This window comes from Elephantulus edwardii, unplaced genomic scaffold, assembly GCF_000299155.1.
Source record: "Elephantulus edwardii isolate Elephantulus edwardi_28Jun2011 unplaced genomic scaffold, EleEdw1.0 scaffold00013, whole genome shotgun sequence".
Classification (NCBI taxonomy): Eukaryota; Metazoa; Chordata; class Mammalia; order Macroscelidea; family Macroscelididae; genus Elephantulus; species Elephantulus edwardii.
In genome coordinates this window covers 5,543,831-5,550,319 of record NW_006399763.1, presented here as the reverse complement: position 1 = coordinate 5,550,319, position 6,489 = coordinate 5,543,831, and the positions used below count along the sequence as shown (strand labels likewise).

The 6,489-nt window shown below is 38.2% G+C and overlaps 1 protein-coding gene and 1 pseudogene across 1 annotated transcript in view; one reads left to right on the top strand and one right to left on the bottom strand.

Moving 5' to 3' along the window:
* AIM1 (absent in melanoma 1) overlaps positions 1-6,489 on the top strand; it is a 308,315-nt gene that overhangs the window by 205,252 nt on the left and 96,574 nt on the right. The gene's annotated exons all lie outside the window — the stretch shown is intronic.
* Positions 4,571-4,924, bottom strand: LOC102864380 (annotated as a pseudogene).

Below are 6,489 nucleotides of genomic sequence, written 5' to 3'. Positions count from 1 at the left end.
CTTTCATTGGTGTACAATCCGCCCCACCCCCCATATATTCTACTATGCAGCCTTCATTCTGGACTTTTATGGTGACCATAATACCCAATCATGTATCACTTTTAAACAGTTCTCTCCCTAATCTGTTTCCATGCAGTATACATAATTTATCCAATCTTTCTCAGTCTCACCCAAACCCTGATGTCAGTCCCATTCTACAACAGTGGCACTACACAGTATTTGTCCTTTTGTGACTGAGCTATTTCACTCAGCATAATGTCCTCCAGGCTCACCCATTTTGAATAATTTTGAATGAGTTCCTTGTTTTTCAATGCAGCGTGGTAGTCCATTGTGTGAATATACCAGAGCGTCTTTGCATAAACACAGTCAAATGTTCTGGGATTCCTATTCTTAGAGTCAGCCACAGCTTGTTGTGATCCACACAGTCAAAAGCCTTTGCATAGTCAATGAAGCACAGATAGACATTCCTCTGGTATTCTCTGCTTTCTGCCAAGATCCATCTAACATTAGCTGTAATATCCCTAGTACCACAGCCTCTTCTAAACCCAGTCTGCACATCTGGCAGTTCTATGTTGATGTGTTGCTCCTATTGTTTTTGGATAATTTTCAGAAGAATCTTGCTTGCATGTGATATTAATGATATTATTCAATAATTTCTGCACTCTATCGGGTCACCTTTCTTTGGAATGGGAACAAATATCAATCTCTTCTAGTGAGTCGGCTGTTCTCCAGATTTCTTGATACCACTTAGTGAGCACATCCAGGGCAGTGTCTGTTTGTTGAAATATGTCAATTGGTATGCCATTAACTCCTGGAGCCTTGTTTTTTTGTCAATTCTTTCAGAGCAGCTTGAACTTCCTCCTTCATCACCACAGGCTCTTGTTCATTTGTTGTTTCATAAAATTCTTCTGTGTCAGCCAGTTCCTTCTGGTACAGTGACTCTATATACTCCTTCCATCTTCTTTTAATGCTTCTTGCATCATTTAACATTCTGTCCAGAGCATCCTTAAGCATTCCCACTCATGGCTTGAATTTGTTTTTCAATTCTTTCAGCTTAAGAAACACTTGAACGAGTTCAGCCCTTTTGATTTTCTGACTTCAGCTCTTTGCACATTTCATTATAGTATCTTGCTTTGTCATCCTGAGTTACCCTTTGAAATGTTCTGTGCCTCTCTTTAATTTCTTGATTTCTTCCTTTAGCTTTGGCTTCTCAGTGATCTAATGCAATATTCAGAGTCTCATGTGACATCCCTCTTGGTCTTTTCTTCCTCTTCAGCCTTTGTAATGATCTTTTCCATTCTTCATGGATTATATTCTTTATATTCTCCAACAGCTCATTTGGTCTTTGCTTATTGGTTTTCAAGGCTTCAAACCTGAATTTGGGGTAGTGGCCCTGGGGAAGCCCTTCTAGCTTTCTCTCTCAGTCAGCTCATAGGAAAGCTCCTTGTCTTTTTTCTGCCTTTTGCTCCTGGTCAATCTTCATGCAGTTTGACATCTTTCTTCCCTCAACTTTACTTCTCTCACTTGCTTGTTTAATCTTTCTTTTATCTCAAAATGTTATTAATGAAATGTTTTAATGACTTTTGTGCTCCTTGAATTTCCTTTCCTTGATATTGGCACAAATATTCTATTCATTTGACAGGCAGCTGTCTTCCAGACGTCTTTACATAGACAAGTGAGCCTTTCTAGCATTGCATCCTTTAGTCAAACCATTTCAATAGGTATTCCATCAATTCCTGAAGTCTTGCTTTTCACTGATGACTTCAGTGATTCTTGTACTATTGATTCTCCATAATATACCAAATCCTGAAATGGTTGGATATTGACCAACTCTTTCTGGTTCAATGACTCTTTATTTCTTCCATCTTTTATGTTTCCTGTGTCACTATTTATTGTTGAATCCTTCAGTATTGAAACTTCAGGCTCAAATAGTTCCTTCCGTTTTTTCAGTTTGAGATTTGCCGAGCATATTTCACTTTTGTGTTGTCTTCTCAAGCCGCCTTTGAATTCTGTTTGGCTTCTTTGTTGAATTCTTCATTTGGCTTTTACTTTGTCATATCTTCCTTTTGGTCTAACTCTTCTACTACATTCCAAAACAAGTTTTTTCTGACATTCATTTTGGTATTTTCTTTCTCTCCTGTCCTTCTCTTTATTTATGTATGATGCACTTAATGTCATTTCTTCTGCTCTTTGGTCATTCGCGTACAATGTGTCAAATCTTTTTTGAGATAGTCTATAAATTCAGATGGAATATATTCAGGATTGTACTTTGGCCCTTATGGACTTGCTTTCCTTTTCTTCAGTTCAACTTGAACTTTTTATATAAGTAATTGATGGTCTGTTCCACAGTTAGTTCCTGATAATACATTAAATGATGATCGTTTCTTCTTCATCGTCTCTTTCCACAAATTTACTTCATTTTTTCCCTGTGTATTTAATCCAGTGAGGTCCATGTGTATAGTTGTCATTCATGTTGTTAATAAAAATTGTTTGTAATTAGTAGGTTACTGGTCTTCAAAAATTTTCTATCATGTGCTATCATTTCTTTCTAAATAGTAGTTTATGTTTTCTATCTACTGATTCTTCTTTGCTTCCAAATTTCATATTCCAGTCACCATTTATCAGTGCATCTTGATTGTGTGTTTGATAAATTTCAGGCTGCACAGGTGGGTAGAATCTTTCATTTCTTCATTTTTGGCAAAAATGGTTATTCTATATATTTAAATAATCGCTGTATTAATTGTTGTTCTTGTAGGAGCAAAAACAAATATACTGGTGGTGTAGTGTGTAATGTATTGGGCAGACAGTTTGAATCTACTAGCCATTAGCCATTCTTCATGGAAAAGATGAGTAATCTCCTCCCATAAAGATTTACATCCTCCAAAACCTGATGGAGGGTCGGTATGAGTTGGAAACAACTCACTGGCAATGAGTTTAGTTTGGGGATTTGGTAGGCTTGTGGTTATTATCCCATTGTTGACAGTGTTTTGTTTAAAAATAGATCTAGAAATATTCTTTTTGCAAATGAGTGTGATACCATTCCTCTTCAGTTTGTCCTTCCAAGCATAGGAGACCATATGATTTTCCAATTCAGAAGGTGAAAATAATTTTACTTCCACTCATCAATGGTTTGGATAGGGAGCTAGTGGTAATGAGTTGTGCTGCCAAGCCAAACTTTAATCCACAAGCTGCTCCGTGAGACAAGGATGGGCAATCTCCTGCCATGTGATTTACAGCCCCAGAGGACCCACTAGAAGGTCAATTATGAGTCATTTCTTACTCAAAGGCACATAACAACAATATCAATACAATGCCTATTATATTGATATTCAAATGCTCCATTTCATTTTTAACAACTTCTAATTTTCCTTATTGTGTACTTTGTACATTCCACATTCTGATCAATCATGGATGTTTGCTGAAGATTATTTTTAAATGGTTGTAGTAACACAGAGACCAGAACTCCCAGAAATTTGATCAGGATACAGAAAAGGATATGGTATGAGAAATATCATTGCTGATGCCAAATGGAACATTACTGAAAACAAAGAATGCCAAAAATATGTTTATCTATGTTTTGTTGATTATGTAAAGGTATTTGCCTGTATGAATCATAACAAATTATGAGTAACATTGTGGAGAATTGAAATTCCAGAGCATTTAATCATGTTCATGTGGAATCTGTTTATAGACCACAAGGCAATCATTTGAACAGAACAAGGATAAATTGCAAGCTTTAAAAGGTGAGTGTCATATACTTTTACCATCTGTATGCTGAGCCAATAATCCAAGCAACTGGACTATATGAAGAAGAGCACTGCCATCAGAATTGAAGGAACAATTATTGACAGCCTAGGATATGCAGAAGACACAACCTTGCTTTCTGAATAGCAGGAAGACTTAAAACATTTACTGATGAAGGTCAAAGATATTGCCTGCATTTGGTATGGATTATATTTCAACGTAAAGAAAACAAAATCCTCACAATCATAAATGGCTTTATTACGAATGGACAAGATACTGGAAGTGTCAAAGGTTCTTCTTATTCGAAACCACAATCATACCCATGGATGCAGCATTTTTTAAAAAATCAATTTGTTACACTGGGCATGTTTCTTGCAAAAGACTACTTTGAAGTGTTAACAAAAGCTAAGATGTCACCTTGATGACCAAAGTAAGACTGACTCAAGCCATAATAGATTTTAATTTAAGCATCTTGGTTATTTTTAATGAAAGAAAAACAGCCTTTTTTATGGGGGACAAGTGAAGTGAGGTTAGAGGGAAGCTGGGTGTGGGCGCTCAGCACCTCAAGCTCCACACCCCAGAAGTGGTCAGAGAAGGCCTTCTTGGAGAAAGATGGCCCTCAGCCTGGGCACTTGGGAGCAGTTGATCTGGCATAGGGATCCCGTTGGTGGGGTGGCTGGATCGACTAGCCTGCTCTTGGGCAGTAGATTGGTATGAGTTGGTCATTGCGTGATTTCCACTTGTAGTGGGTTGCCAGGATTAATTAACAATCATCTTCTTGGGTGGCATTAAATGAAGGAATAGCACAGAGACCCAAGAGAGAAGATTATTCAGAAAGATTCTGAATCACGATCAGAAAATAGTCTTTATCTGGTGCAACCATAATTTCATTTTTCTTGGAGTGAATTCGAGGGAAGTTGGGGTCATTCCGGGGGTCAGTTTCTCATACCATACTCCGCATCTTCAGGATGAAGTTGTACATGAGGTTGGCATACTGTGTGGTAGTGGAATTGTCCATGCTGCTTTTGATTAGAATGTCTTCTGTGTTCACCACAATGATTCCCTGCATGCCCTTCTGGCTCTGCAATCACTTTGAGGTCTCTTCTGCTTCTGCCGTCTCAGACTGATTGAGTAGCTTCACTGCATTAGCACTCAGCCCAGCTGCCACGATATTTTTCATCACCTCAAATACATGTGAGAAGATCAATGATTGTTGATGATTTCTTCTTGTTTGAATCCACGGTTTACACCCTTGGCACCAGCGGTTAAGAAATCAAGACATATTGCATCGCTTAAATCTGCTGCCAGGGACCTCTCTATGACGTTAAGAAGAAGTTATGTCAGTTTAAAGGCTAAGACGCATCTGATTCAAACCATGTTTTTTTTCAATTACTTAATATGCATCTGACAATTGGACAGTGATTAATGGTGATGGAAGAACTGATGCCTTTGAGTAGTGGTATTAGAGAAGAGTGGTGAATATTCTAGACTTCCAAAAGTACAAACAAATAAGTCTTGGAGATAGTGCAGCTAGGGTGCTCCTTGGAGGCAATGATGGTGAAGCTTTGATTCTCATAGTTTTGGACATCTTATTAGGAGGGTCCTTGGAAAAAGACATCGTGCTTGGAAAGGTGGAGGGTCAGTGAATTAAAGGAAGACTCTCAGGGAGGTGGACTGACACAGTGACCATAACATTGAGCTCAGATGTACCAGAGATGATGAAGATGGCATAGGAAAGGGGGTTCAGCTCCATTGTTCATAGGGTCCCTCTAGGTTGTAGTGGAATCGATAGTATCCAGGAACAACAAATACATGCAAAAGCTGGATATGAATAAGGAAGACCGAAAAAGACTTTAAATTTGGTGTTGGAAAAAGAATATTGGATATATACCATGCACTGCCAGAAAGGCAAACATGACTTCTGGAAGAAGTACAGCCAGAATGCTCCTTTGAAGAGAGGATGGTAATGGTGAGACTTTGCCTTACATGCTTTGGACATGTCAAGAGAGACTAGTCCCTGGAGAAGGACACCATGTTTGATAAAGTAGAAGGTCAGTAAAAAAAGAGAGAGACTCTCAGTGCAAAAGATTGACATAGTAACTGCAACAATCAAATAGAACAGTGATTATGGGAATGGTGTAGAACTGGGCAGTTTTGTTCTATTGTTCATAGAGTCACTATTAATTAGAATGGACTGAAGGCACCTAATAAGAAAACAATATATTTCAAAAGAGATTGATTCAAAATGCACCCTATGTTAAATATGCCTCATTAACATTACAAAGAAAGCTCATTTACCCCACCCCCAAAAAGGATTCAGTTCATAATGTGTATTTTAGGGGTTACTAGAGAGAGAAGAATGGGAATCTCAGAACACTTGATTGTATTTATGTGAAACCTATACTTGGACAGTATTTGGTGGAGCTCCCCGATTAAAACAAGCTTGGAAGCAGGAGTGCCATCAACTTCCAAAATAGCTTGTCTCCGGATACTCTATGAACTTGAAGAAACAATAAAAGTTATACAAGTCGTTCATGGGGTCACTATGAGTTGTCTATGACTCGATGGCACTTAACAACAGTGACAACATGCTTGGACCAGGAAGCAGTCCTTAGAACAGAGCAAGAAAACACAGCATGGTTCAAAATCAGGAAAAGAGTGTGGCAGGGATGCATCCTGTCTCCATACCTTTTCAATCTATATGCAGAACAGATCATTCAGGATTTTATTTATTTGTTTCTTTAT